The sequence below is a fragment of the Macaca mulatta genome, chromosome 12 (genome assembly GCF_049350105.2).
Source record: "Macaca mulatta isolate MMU2019108-1 chromosome 12, T2T-MMU8v2.0, whole genome shotgun sequence".
In the NCBI taxonomy this organism is placed as follows: Eukaryota; Metazoa; Chordata; class Mammalia; order Primates; family Cercopithecidae; genus Macaca; species Macaca mulatta.
Window position 1 is genome coordinate 85,620,683 of NC_133417.1, and position 14,359 is coordinate 85,635,041.

The 14,359-nt window shown below is 38.1% G+C and overlaps 1 long non-coding RNA gene across 1 annotated transcript in view; it reads left to right on the forward strand.

Annotated features, from left to right (window-relative positions):
• Positions 1 to 2,720: 2,720 nt before the first annotated feature.
• The window catches only part of LOC144333572 (uncharacterized), a 178,831-nt gene continuing 167,192 nt past the window's right edge, over positions 2,721 to 14,359 (forward strand). Inside the window, exons 1-2 of the long non-coding RNA XR_013402329.1 lie at positions 2,721 to 2,812; positions 3,314 to 3,412. This is a non-coding gene — a long non-coding RNA (uncharacterized LOC144333572). The remainder of the gene's footprint in view (positions 2,813 to 3,313; positions 3,413 to 14,359) is intronic.

Here is a 14,359-nt window from a genome sequence, read left to right on the forward strand (position 1 = left end):
ATAAAATTCAAGATGCCTGATAACTGTAGTAATCCGGGACTGAATTCCCACATGGTGACTTTTGGCTTAAGCTAAATAACCCCTGCTGCCTTTAAAGGAGGCAAGAGCTCTACAATACTCTAGTATCTCTACTCCCTGTTGCCTTGTTAACACTGAGACTGGGCATTTAATTTCAGATTTGCCTTGATGTTTTCCTTGGACTTAAGAAGCAAGTGGCATATTTCCAACTCCCAGCCTGTTTTACTTATTCATTTTTCCTGCCGTGCTCCCTTTAGAGATTGGAATTTGTAACCTCTAACTAGCAGAACCAAGTTTTAGCCAAAGCATCAAAGTTAGAAAGGGACTTTCTTGGACTTATTTTTTGTGTCCTAGTAGGCTAAGATTCAGGTATCATCTTAGAAGTGAGAAATCTAGGAGTCTCCTTAGCCTGCTTCAGCCTTGGCAGAAGGAATCTGAAAATGCCCAGTGTGTCAAGTCAGGGATGGGTATGGACTGAAGACCCAGCTAGTGTGCATTTAACAAAGAAATTGAACGTGGGTTATCTGATTTGTTAGGCTTTGGTCACATGTAACAAAAAGAAACATATCCAAAATGCTCTAACCAAAAAGAATGCATTGGCTAAACAATCAAAAACTGCAGGAATCAGTCTGGCTTTAGGTGTAGCTAGATCAAGGTTACAGATGACACCACCAGCCTGAGAGACTTCTGTCTTTCCATCTTTTCGCTCTGCTTCTTCTGACTTCACTCTCAGATGGCCACCCTACCTCATGGTCACAGATGGCTGCTATCATGCCCAGGGGCACATCGTCATCCAGTAGGAGAGAGGACTTACCTTTGTCCTAGCATTCTAGCAAAAGCCTACTTGCATTACATCATCTTTGCTAGGGACAGAGTGAACCCAGTCTCTGTGACCAGGGAAATGACAACAAGACACCAGTGACAGGCGAGATGCTCTGCCAAAAGCAAAAATGGTTGGAGCCAGAAGAATAATTCCCCCAGATGGAAATCAAGATTATAGTTACCAGGAGAGGAGTGAATGGATCATGGATAGCATCAGTAGCTGGGTTCAACTGCACCTAGACAGCTTCTTAAAAGGCAAACTCTTCAACTGCGGCCCTGCCCAGATATTCTGATTCATTAGATGTGGAGCTGAGCCCAGGAGTCTTCTTATTTAACAAGATCCCCAGGGATTCTGAGGCAAGAAGTCATTAATTCAAACTTTGTGAAACACTTTGAGACTGCAGTGTCTTATTACAACGAACAATAAATTTATAATTATATGCCAGGAACTGTATTGTGTTTTATAGGCATTATTACAAATAATCCTTAAACAACTCTGTGAAGTGGATACCATTATTATGTCCATTTTTGGGCAAAAATGTGAAGCTTAAAAAGTTTAATAATTTGCTCAATGACACATAGATAGCAAAGGGCTGAGCCAGAACTCAAACCCAGTGTTGTTCGTACTCTACTATAATGCCAACATTCCTTCGGATTTCACATAAAAATTAAATGAATGAGATAAAAGTGTCAAGACTGTGTGTGCCCTCAGTAAATATCAGTTTGTTTCTTTTTTAATCTGTGCATTAAATCATAAAAGATCAAGTAACAATTTCTTTTTCTAGCATTTTATTGCTGTGGCTGATCCATTGAGAACTTTCACTATGGGCCCCCTCATTACCTTCGCAACAGATACTATCCAATGCTGGAAAACTGTATTCTTCAGAATGTTTGTGATGCCCATGGCTGCTGATATTTTCATTTGATGGTGGTGCTCAGGTATTGGAAAGATGGGAACAGAAAATACATTTGTTACATGATCATTATGTGGTAGGCATATTTTAGAAAATATTTTGCCAAGTTTTAACAACAATGCTACATTGTGTAGATGAAGAAGTTATTTTCCCAAGGTCACTCTGCCCAGAAAAGTAGAGGATCAGAATTTGAGCTTCTACTATGCCCCAGTGACTCCACAACTTGTGTGCTTTTCTGGATATGTCATTTCCTTGTAAAAGTATAGCCCCCATCATAGATATAAATTGGTGCTGACTCTGCTTGAGTGAACTTTATTAGTGAAAACCTCAGTATATTTGGCATATTAAATGCTCAAAACTGAAGCAGAAGAAATCATCAAATGTGAAGAAGGAGCACTGGCAATTTTACTGATGAGCCCTACAATACTGGAACAGTGTTGATTATAACAATGATAAACACATCTTCTTTTAAATATAATTCTAGTTGACCTTTTTCTTACTCTAGGCTAGAAATCAGAAGTTCAAACTAGTCAAATGCTAATGCAATAAGTTATCTAATAAGTAGGACATCACAGGTTTTGAATGCATATCAGATTTTTCTCTTTTTCCTGAGATAAAAAGAATCATCTGAAATCCTCTGCTGGGTGAGAGCAAGTTCTTATTAGAGGAATGTAATACATTTATGATGAAGATAGCGGTTTTGCAAAGTTGCCTTTCTCATTTGCTTTGCATTCAATTCCTTCAGAAGAATGGGAGAAATTCAGTTGAATAGGAAAGATATCACTGAAGTTCCAGAACTCGATCAATTATCTAACAATATTAAGAAACTGAATATATTTTCTTATGCAATCCATTTTATCTTTCCAGGTCAGTTAACATTGTTCCTTCTGAGGCGTAGATGGAAATTTTTTGAGTTTTTCCAAAACTTTCCAGAGCTCAGATATCCTATATTTTCTTTCCAGTAGTCATCAATATTCTGAAAATGGCAGTAATTTTTATTCAACCTGTATAAGCCACTTTCACCATGCACCTGGAAGCAACATCCACATCTTTTTCAGGTAATAGCTTTCAACTATTCATTCATAAATATTGTGATTGTTAAGAAATACTAAGTAACTAGAAGTGAGTTACATATTCTCAAAATGGCTAGAAATTCACTCCAAAATTCTGCAAAATTGTTTGAGGATAGTACAGATAACATTGATGCTATTCTCCTTCCTCATGGCCCAAGCTCAGACATTGAGAAGTAGATAACCAAAATGAAACAAAACACTTATGTTCCCCAAATTTTTCTAAAAGACACTCTTTAAACTAAAAAGAATTTTTTTCCCTCTGGAATTGGAATTATAAATGGCAATTACAATCCCAGATTAGCCCACAGAAGCCTAACCATCAATACCAAGTGTGTGAATGCTGGCAGCTGGCAGAAGGGAAGGAGACAGGAAATTATCCCTTCTGAGGCACAAAGCTGGCTTTATATAAAGTTGTTATTTAGGCAAAGATTTTCTTTCGTACCACTATTCTTCTTTTTCTCCTCAACTCATCAACCACATTCCTAGTTTTCCTCTGTCCACTATGAAGGACTCTGTGACCACATTCTGACTCTGATGATCCTGCCCAGAATTGACCTGAACCCGAATAATTCACCTTTGTCTCAGGTAATCTTTTCAAATCCAAGTAATCTTAAAAGGTCCAATTCATACAGCTGTTTTTCTAGAATTTCTTTTTTTACCCAACCCTTAGCTCCAACTCTTGTCTTTCTCTAAATAGCTACAGTGAGTACTATTTCAATAAGCTATTTAGTATGTAAACATATCCTAGCATTATTGTTAAAGGAAAGGGGTCCCAATTCAGACCTCAAGAGAGGGTTCTTAAACCTCAGGCAAGAAAGAATTCAGGGCGAGTCTATAAAGTAAAGTGAAAGCAAATTTATTAGGAAAGTAAAGGAATAAAAGAATGGCTACTCCATAGACAGAGCAGACCTGAGAGCTGCTGGTTGCCCATTTTTATGGTTATTTCTTGATGATATGCTAAATAAGTGGTAGATTATTCATGCCTCACCTTTTTAGACCATATAGGAGAAGTTCCTGATATTGCCATGGCATTTGTAAACTGTCATGTTTCTGGTGGGAGTGTAGCATGGAGGACGACCGAAGGTCTCTCTTGCCACCATCTTGGTTTTGGTGGGTTTTAGTTTGCTTCTTTCCTGCCACCTGTTTTATCAGCAAGGTCTTTATGACCTGTATCTTGTGCCAATCTCCTATCTCATCCTGTGACTTAGAATGCCTTAACCATCTGGGAATGCAGCCCAGTAGGTCTCAGCCCCTGTTCAAGATGGAGTTGCTGTGATTCAAATGCCTCTGACATTATGACACTGTTTACTGACTTGAATCATTAGTTAAACATGTATTGTATCATGTATTGTATATAGGTTTTATGTCTTTATATATTATCTCCTCCACCATTATAAATTGTACAGCAAAGGATAAACCTTGCCAAAGAGAGGTCTGGTCTTGGCAGTTGGCTCCTGGGAGGCAACCTCTAAGCCCGTGGAGTGTCCTGCCTGATTAGAACATCTTCGTTTACTTGGGGTCTGGGGCCATAGGGACCTCAGACTACAAGGTGTCAGATTGACCTCTGGAAGTGCTGGAAACTAAGATTAGCCATATGAGTAGTGGCTGGGTGACTGGATTACAATCAAAACTCCAGACTCCAAGGCTCAAATGAGCTTCCCAGTGGGCAATGTTCCATGTGTATTTTCACATATTGTTCCTGGAGAAATAGGTACTGCACACATGGCTTCACTGGGAGAGGATAACTGGAAGCCCTGTGCCTTAAGGTCTCTGAGCCCTGCCTTGTGTGCCTCTTTCTTCTGCTGATTTTAATCTGTATCTTTTCACTGTAATAAACTGTAACCATGTGTGTAACAGCTTTCTGAGATCTGTGAGTCCCTTTAGAGAATTATCTAACCTAAGGGTACTCTTGGATCCCTGATCTCACAGTACGTGTGAGAAGTAAAGGTGGTCCTGGGGACTCCTGAGCTCTGCCTACTAATAAAGGGAAGGGACTGTACTAAGTCATACTTGTACATATACATAGTCAAAATGCCTAACACAGAGTTTAGGACACATTGTTGAATAATGATTTAATTATATTAACAACTTACTGTTCATTCTTGTCCTTGAACTACACTTCCATAGCACTTTACTTAAAGATAACTCCTTATGTCTGAGGCAGCAAAGAGTGAAAAAGAAAAATAATCTGAGTAAATATGCTGAGTGTTAAGGAATTCTACAGAACCTGGTGATAACAATGACCACTTACTGAGAACATACAAAGCACCAAGTATGGTGTTAGTCCTTTATTTGCAATAACTCTTCATTCTCATGGCAACCATTTGAAGCATCATTGTTAAATTTGCCTATTTTACAGATGAGAAAACTGATACACAATTTTTAATGAAGATGCATATTTAATCATTAATATCAACTTTTAAAAGTCCACATACCCTTTATCTGTTTATAGCCACCACTCCATTTCCCCGTGCTGCTTCACAGCAAACTTCACTGCAAAATCTCTCCCACAGGTTGACTACATCCTTGTCTCCCCTTCCTCATTTCTAACTAACTCCTTCACCTACTGCAGCGACTTATCTCTACCTTTCCATCAAAATGGTACTCATCAAGGTCTACAAATATTTTCATGTGGTCAAATCCAGCAAACATGTCTTAGTTTTCATGCTACTCATCCTCACAGTTTATCGTGTACTCCTCCTTTAAATATTTTTTTTTCTTTTGGCTTCTGATTTTTGTTACTTACTGAACTTAATTAGTCTTTGATGACACCTTTTCCTCCATCTAAACTCACGGTTAAATGTTGGCCTGACCGGGGCTTCCTTTGGGCCTCTTTGCTCTTCTGTGTATACTGTATCCTTAGGTAATCTCATTGCCTTGACTTACAAACATCCATACATTGATGATGCTCAAATTTTCAGTAAAAATCCAGACATCTTCCCTGTGCTTCAGGCTCAAAAATCTATGTTTCCTCACTTATTCCTCTTATCAACATCACTGTGTAGAGGAGAATATGGAAGTAGGAAAGGCAGAAGCTCAGTCTCTTGGTGCCTCTGTGACATGGTGTGGCATCAAGGGAATCTTCACTCTTCTTACTCCAGTCATGACCCAGGATATTTGTGCTCAACTGGAGTGGGTAAGAAAATTGTAAGTCAACACAATTGTTTTTTATAAGGAGTTCTTAATGCATGACTCATATATGTACATACATTATATAGTGGCATTTTATGTGATATTTTATACTTTTAAAATATTTAGATCCAATTCAACTTTCTAAAAATTGGTGTGACTATTAAACAAAGTCATAGGTTTTATCACAATCTTAGCATGAAATCCAATTCCCTTTTAGTAGTCTACAATGTTACCAAGTACTGCTTTTTCCCCCCAGCCCCCATCCACCACTGGCCTTCTTTCTACTTCTTATTTGTTATTTCCTACTCAGAATATTGGTACTTGCTTTTTTCCCTCTGACTGGAATACATTTTTTCCCTCATCTAGCATGGCTGACTCCTTCTCAATCTTGAGGTCTCAACTCAAACGTCATCCCCTCATGAAGGCTTTTCCTGACCCCTGTTCCCACTCAAATAGGAGCCCTTAATTACCCTATATTACATGACTATGCTTACTCCCTTTACAGAACCTACCACAATAGATAATATTTTTCATTGTCTTCCCACATCTCAACATGAGCTCAAGGAGAATAGGTTCCTTGTCTGCCTTGCTCACTGCTGTACTGCAGCACCTACAATAGTGTCTGACCCCCAATAATTAATTTGTTCCATGGATTTGTTTTACTAGGCCCCTATGCCAGGATTCGAACTTGAGTTGAATGTGACCCCAGAATTTAAGCTCTTAAATACCCCGCTTGGCTAACATTTCATCTAAAGCAAGTGACAGAAGATAGTGAGGAGATGACAACAGTTGCATCAGTCAGGGAAGATTTCCTGGAGAAGATGTGAAAGATTTGGATACAGGTAGAAACTTAAGGAAGAATATTTTAGGCCAAGTGAACACACAGAACTAGAAACTAGAAATAAGCTGGATTTATGAGGTAGATGACTAGAAAATCTTAATTATAACGTTAATTGTTATTATAATGGAATTAATATTGAACAGTCGCAACATAGCCTTTTGATGGAAAAATTTAATTCAATCCTATTTTCTCCCAGTTTCCATGCCAAATTTAAGTTACTTTGGGAGCTGATGAGTTCACATGTACATTTATACATATAAGTGGCAAAGCTGCAACCTTCAAACTCAGGGTCCGCATCTGTTATAGGAGATGAGATAAGGGCTGCTGGTTGCAACCCACTAATGCCTGAAAGTTGTTTAAAACCCAAAATCCAGAAACTGGGCATCCTCCTCTCTATTTATTTTGCTTTGAGCTATGTCAGAATATTCAGCATGGCTGATCCTAGTGGAAAGAGCGATGGAACTGGGTGAGGGAAGGAGGTGGCAGAGAAAAGGTTGTACAAACAAAATATTTTCACTTTGCAAATAAAGAGACTTAAGCATTCTCCAAAATGTTACCGCTTCTATATTTTTCATCTTGTTTCCCAGAACATGTCACTTCATTTTGAAGTCTAGTGTTGTTAAATAGGAAAGCCTAATTGATATATAGAAAGAAGTATTAGTCACCTCACCCAAATGCCTGGGAAAATATCCTTAGCTATACAACTCATGACTCACAGATGAAGCTGAGGGCCAACATAAACTAAAACTCTTACTCAGGGATAATGAAGCATGAAATGGCACTTTAGAATTAAAATTACATTGAGAGAAAATGCCTTTCCAAAGTACAAAAAAAAAGGGTTGAAATGTTGAGTCAAACTATATAGGGTACATTTTCACAGGTTACTAGACAATATATATTATGCTGTGTAGAGAGGTTATTTTTCTTCCAAATTATGTGTCTTTGCTTTTCTCAAATGTTACAATATTTTCTAATAGTTTTTTATGAAAACAATTGAATGATAGGTTTGAATTAAAATCATTTTTTCAAAAAAAAAATGCATCTGGGCCTGGAATTTTAGTACATCATTTAGTTATTGTTGTCCAATTCAAATATATGTTCCTCGAGCTACCCTCATAAAATATTTTAGAACTTTCTGCTTCTTGGTATGTCATGTGTATGTAGGTCCTTTGAATTTATTTATTTACTTTCCAACCAATAACCTAAAAACTTCAACTATTCCACAACTTTCTCCAAATATTAAAGAAATATGGGCCAGGTGTGATAGCTCACGCCTGTAATCCCAGCACTTTGAGAGGCCGAAGCGGGCAGATCACGAGGTCAGGAGATCGAGACCATCCTGGCCAACATGGTGAAATCGCCTCTCTACTAAAAATACAAAAATTAGCTGGGCGTGATGGTGCATGCCTGTAATCCCACCTACTTGGGAGGCTGAGGCAGGAGAATCTCTTGAACCAGGGAGTCAAAGGTTGCAGTGAGCCGAGATTGCACCAACACACTCCAGCCTGGCAACAGCGTGAGACTCCATCTCAAAAAAAAAAGAAAAAAATATGTTAATGTCTATTAAGTAAATAATTTATACATACAAAGCCCAAAGGAACTATTCATGGCTGTCTGCTTTTAAGTGTTATTCAAGAAAGAAAGAAGAAAAATATGTTTATTCAAATATTTTATTTAACTCTTAGATACATCATGTTATATCTACAAACTAATTTCATTCTTATTCTTCTTGATTTTGCTGTTATAATTATATTAAAATGCATGTATTCATTCATGATATTTGCAGATTTTTTTAATTGCATGAAAATAATACATTTGTGTAGTGGGATGCAAAAAATTAACAGTGATTTTATTTTTTTTCCTAAATAACAGGAAATGTTTCCAATTATTTTTTAAAGCAGGACATTTGGTAAAGATAATGTTGCTATAGCAACTTTAGAACAAGCTTAATTTGGGCCACAGTGAGTGCACCCACTTGTTTTAAATTCATCATTCAGTCTAATCTAGCATTTACATGTAGAGCTTCATTTACAAACAACTGCAGCAGGAGAGCCTATGTGGAAAGTGCTTTAGGGATACTGTGCCTCAAATTTCCACTTGCATTCGTGGCATTTATTAAGAGCCTATATCCCAGTACCAAATGTTCTAATGTTGATTAAGAAAAAAATAAAACCTTACTTCAATTTTACTCAATATTCAGAGTTGTGAAAATCAATTTGCTCTTAACAGGTCTGCGAAAATATTTTGACACTAAAATACTCCTTACTTTCTAGTTTTAATCCTTACAAAATGTTAGAATGGAAACATTTATTGCATTTGTCTGAGAAAAGATAGTTTAGCTTAGTCTGCGTTAGCTTATTTCCACCCAAAGAATACTGTGTACCTGTAAGACTCTTACCAGTATTGTGTCACTTAACAATGGGAATACATTTTGAGAAGTGCATTTTTGGGTGATTTCATCATTGTGCAAACATCATAGAGTGTACTTACACAAACCTGGATGGTACAGCCTACTACACCTAGGCTATAATATTATAGAGTCACCATCGTATATGTAGTGTATCATTGACAGGAATGTCATTATATGACACATGACTGTGCATATTTAGGATTAAGATGATTTGAAATGAGGATACATGGAATTTCCCAATTGCTATGGTTTTGTGTCCCCTCCGAAATTCATGTTGAAAGTGGACCCCCATTGTAATGGTATTAAGAGGCAGAGCCTTCAAGGGATGTGATTGTATTATGAGGACTCCAGTCTCATGCATGGAATTAGCACCCTTATGAAAGGGCTTAGGTTGAATGGAACACCCTGTTGGTCTTCTGTCCCTTCTGCCACCTAAGGACACAGTGTTCCTCAACTCCAGAGAATGCAACAACAAGGTGTCAACCTGAAAGCAGAGAGAAAGTGAGAAAGCAGAGAGAAAAAGAGAAAGCAGAGAGCAGCCCTCAACAGACACCAATCCTACCAGCACCTCGATCTTGGACTTCTCAGCCTTCAGAACCATGAGAAATAAATTTCTCCACTTTATAAATTACCCACTCTCAGGTATTCTGTTACAGCAGCACAAATGGACTAAGATAGAAATCAGTACCAGAGAATAGGGGTGTTGCTATAACAAGTACCTAAAAATGTGCAAGCAGCTTTGAAACTGGCTAACTGGCAGAGACTGGAAGGGTTTGGTGGTGCATGCTAGAAAAAGTCTAGATTGCCACGAACAGAGCATTAAGCGCAATTCCAGTGAAGGCTCAGGAAAGGAGATCTTTAGAGAACATGCCAGTCTTAGAGATTATCTCCATGGCTATGAACTGAATGTCCATAGAAATATGGACAGTAAAGGCCATTCTGAGGCATTCTTAGACATAAATGAGGAATATCTTACTGGAAACTGGAGGAAAAGCCATCCTCATTACAAAGTGATAAAGAACTTTGTTACATGTGTCTGTGTCTTATTCCTTTTTACAAGAAGAATTTAAGAGAAATGAACTAGGATATTTAAAGGAAGAAATCTCTAAGAAAAGAGTTTAGGGTGATGCGTGGCTTCTCTTAACTACTTATAGTAAAATTTGGGAGGAGAGAAATGAGTTAAAGCCAGAATTTATATCAAAAGAGAAGAATAACATAAAGATTTGGAAAATTCTCAGCCAGACCAGATTGTACAGAATGCAAAGTTTTGTTCAAGAGAGAACACCAAGGGTGTGCCAGGAAATTTTGTAAAGGAGATTAGATGATATGCATCCAGACAAAGAAAAAATGACCCCAAAGGCATTTCATAGGTCTTTGAAGCTGCCACTTCCATTACAGGCCCAGAGTGCCAGGGCCTTTTAGGGCAGAATGGTTTCCAGAGAGGGACCCAGGCTACCTGTGGAATCTTCGGGCTTGCTCCCCACTGCCACCTCAAGGTTCCACTCCCTGCATTCCAGTGCAGTACTCCTTGGCCACCCTAGCTATGGTTCAAGCAGATGCAGATGTGACTCAGGCTGCTACGTCAGAAGGTACAAGCTACAAGCTTTGGCAGTGTCCACATGGTGCAACCTCTGCAGGCAAGCAGACTGCATGAGCTGTGGAGTCACGGCTACCACCACCTAGATTTCAAAGGATGCCTCAGAGAGGCTCAGGGCCTGAGCAGGGAACTGCTGCAGGGTTGAGGCTGCCACAGAGACTTTCCAGTGCAGCAACACCTAGTGGAGCTGTGGGAGCAAGCTGTTCTTGAGACCCCCTAACTATAGAGCCACCCGTGTACAGTGCCAGCCTGGGAAAGCTGCAGGCATGGAGCTTCAATGTGTGAGAGCTGAAGTTGGGGCTACACCCAGCAAATCAATGTGGGTGGAGCTGCCTGAGATCCTGGGGGCCCATCCTCTGTTTCAGTGTTTCTGGAAGGTAGGACATGGAGTCAAAGATTACTCTCAAGCCTTAGGATTGAATGTTGTTTGCATGGTTGGGTTTTAGATTTACTTGGAACCTGTTACTCCTTTCTTCTTTCCTATTGCTCCCTTTTGGAATGGAATTATCTATTGTAGGCCTGTCCCACCATTGTATTTTGGAAATACATAACTTGTTTCATCTTACACATTCACAGCTGGAGAGAAATTTGCCTCAGAATGAATTTTACCTTGAGTCCCACCCATACCTGATTTAGATGAGACTCTGGACCATAGACTTTTAAGTTGGAACTGGAATGAGTTAAGACTCTGGGGGCTTTGGGGATGGAATGAATGTATTTTGCATGTAAGAAGGACATAAATTTGGGGGCAGGAGGGAAGGAATGCTATGGTTTGAATGTGTCCCCTCTAAAATTCATGTTGAAACTTAATTCTCATTGTGATAGTATTAAGTAGTGGATCTTTTGGGGAAAATGATTAAATCATGAAATCTCTACTCTCATGAATGAATCACTGTCTTTTTAAAGGACCTGAGGAACTGGCTTAGGCCTTTTTTGCTTTTCCTCTCTTCCACCATGTGAGGACACAGCATTATCACTTTTTGCCCTTCTATCCCTCCCACCATGTGAGGACACCTTAATGGTGCCATCAATGAAAAACAAGCCCTCGCCAAACACCAAACCTGCCAGTGACTTGATCATGGACTTCTCAACCTCCAGACCTGTAAGAAATACACTTCTATTAGTTATAAATTTCCCAGTCTAAGGTATTTTGTTAGAGTAGCACAAATGGACTGAGATGCCAGTTATACAAAAGCGTGCAAAATGTGCTCTGGTTTTCAGGTTTCACTCTCATAAAGGCTGAACTCTTTAACCACTGGAGGAGAGATTCAATCTGCTACTATTGATGTATTGCCTTTGAGGCAGCAAATATCTTCACACATTCTTTTACCTCTGCCTAAAATTTGCTCCCTGCCCCTCTTATTAAGATTTAACACAAATGTTAGGTCTTCTAACAAGTCTTCCCTGAACTGCAGTTCTCTTTCTCAAGAGAACCGGACCTAGACTGGACTCTGCTATTTCAAATACTTATTTGCATATCTGCCTCACAACTAAACAGACACTTCTTAAGGAGTACTTTCTTCAACTTGGAGTTTCCTTCTCCAAAAACCTAAGCAGCACCTGGTAAGTAGCAGGTGCTACATATAAATTTAAAAACAAAACATGTGTTTCAATTAATCAAGACATAGCTATTGAAGAGCTACCATGAACCATAATAAATGTTATGAACTTACCATTTGTATTTGGGCCATTAAAGTGTATATATCTATTATCTCTTGAAGTGACACTTAAGCATATAAGAGTACAAAGCAATAAATGTCATCTGTAAAATGACTAAAACCAACAAGAAGAATAATAAGCTATATAAGAATTTAAGAGATGGTCTGCTGGGGAGAGCAGAGGCTGTTTCAAGGAAATAAGAAGATTTTAGCTAAACTGTAAGTATAATTAGGAATTGAGGAGTTGAGGAGTTAGCCAAAGGGTGTGGAAAGAGTTTTCAGAGAACAACAAAAGCAAAGAGCAGTGGAAGCAAGATCATTGATCCCGGGACGATCAGTACACAAATGTGGCTGGGTCTAAAGCTCCCTCAAGGAGAGGGGATTCCTTATATTCCAGAAGAGTGGTTAAGACCAAGCACCTTTAAAAAACGCTGTGGAAATTATGAAAATGTTTTAAATTATGCACCACAAGGTTCTGGTGTACAGACCTAGAATTGGTTTAATATTTACTATTAGCTATTACTTTCCCCTCAGGACATTTTTAAAAACAACAATAAATAAAAGAGTTATAACAAAGTAAAATATGAAATGACAAACTCTTTCTCAAATCCACTATTTTCCCTCGTAAGACTATATTTAATAAACATTTCAGACAATACAGAAATGTAATAAAACAGTATTTTTTAGGAAAAAGTAAATTTAGTTGACATCTCATTTGCCCTGAACTACTAGCTCCAGACTTTTAATCTCATTTTTAAAATATTTTCATTGATATGATAAAAATACTTAAAACACATACACACACAAATTACTATTCATAGAAATGTGAATTGAGCTATTGACAGAGATTTGAAGATCATCCTCATGGTTCAAGAAAATTACAGAGAGAGGCTCTCAAATTTTATTTTATTAATATATAAGTGTGATATCCAAGAAAATACATTTTCTAGAATAAAAAGAATAGGCTATTGATATATTTGATCTAAAGTAGTCATTATGAATACTTCACAGCACATTTTAGGAAACAGATAAAGTTTAAAAGAAATCATTAAGAGAAAAAAGTGTGGGAGGCTGTAAATCTAATCTAATGAGAGGTCGAGACATGCAACTTCACATAAAAGACTAATTCTGGGGAGAAACATTAAACAAACATTATGTGGGAGTCAACTACTACAGTGAATGAAGACGGGATTTAGAGAACGGTAAGGAACACAGGTGGAGATTTGATAAATGGAATAAATATAAAACCCTAATGTTTAACCATTAAATGAGTGATCTGAGAGGCTGAAACACACTATGACGGGTATGAAATAGCATAAAAAGCCATATACCAAATTAACAAAATATTATGATTCACGGTCAAAAATTGCCAGTCTTGTAGCTAGGAATAAGAAAAATGAAAGGAAGGGAACCTGGCTTTAATAACATGATATTAAACCACCTGTTAGGAGTGAAGGCAATAGAAAATGGAAAGAATAATTCTATTCTCTTGCCTCCCAAGAGCATTGAGGATTAATAAGAAGATAATACATACTTCCTCGATACAAAAGGAAGGTGATGAAGCTTCAATGGGACAATATTTTTATTAATTAAAATATTTGTTTTTTCTGAACATGAAAAACTCTAAGCTTGAAATTTTCCATACTAGAGCTCTAGCAAAACAGTGTTGCTGCTATTTCAGGGGCTGATATAGTTTGGGTGTTTTTCCTCTTCAAATCTTATGTTGAAATTTAATCTCCAGTGTTGGAGGTGGGCCTGGTGGGAGGTATTTGGGTCACGGGGGTGGATCCCTCGTGAAAGGCTTGGTGCCATCCTTGTGGTAATGAGTGTACTATCTCTCTAATAGTTCCCATGAGCACTGATTTTTAAAAAGAGCCTGGCACCCTTTCCTCTC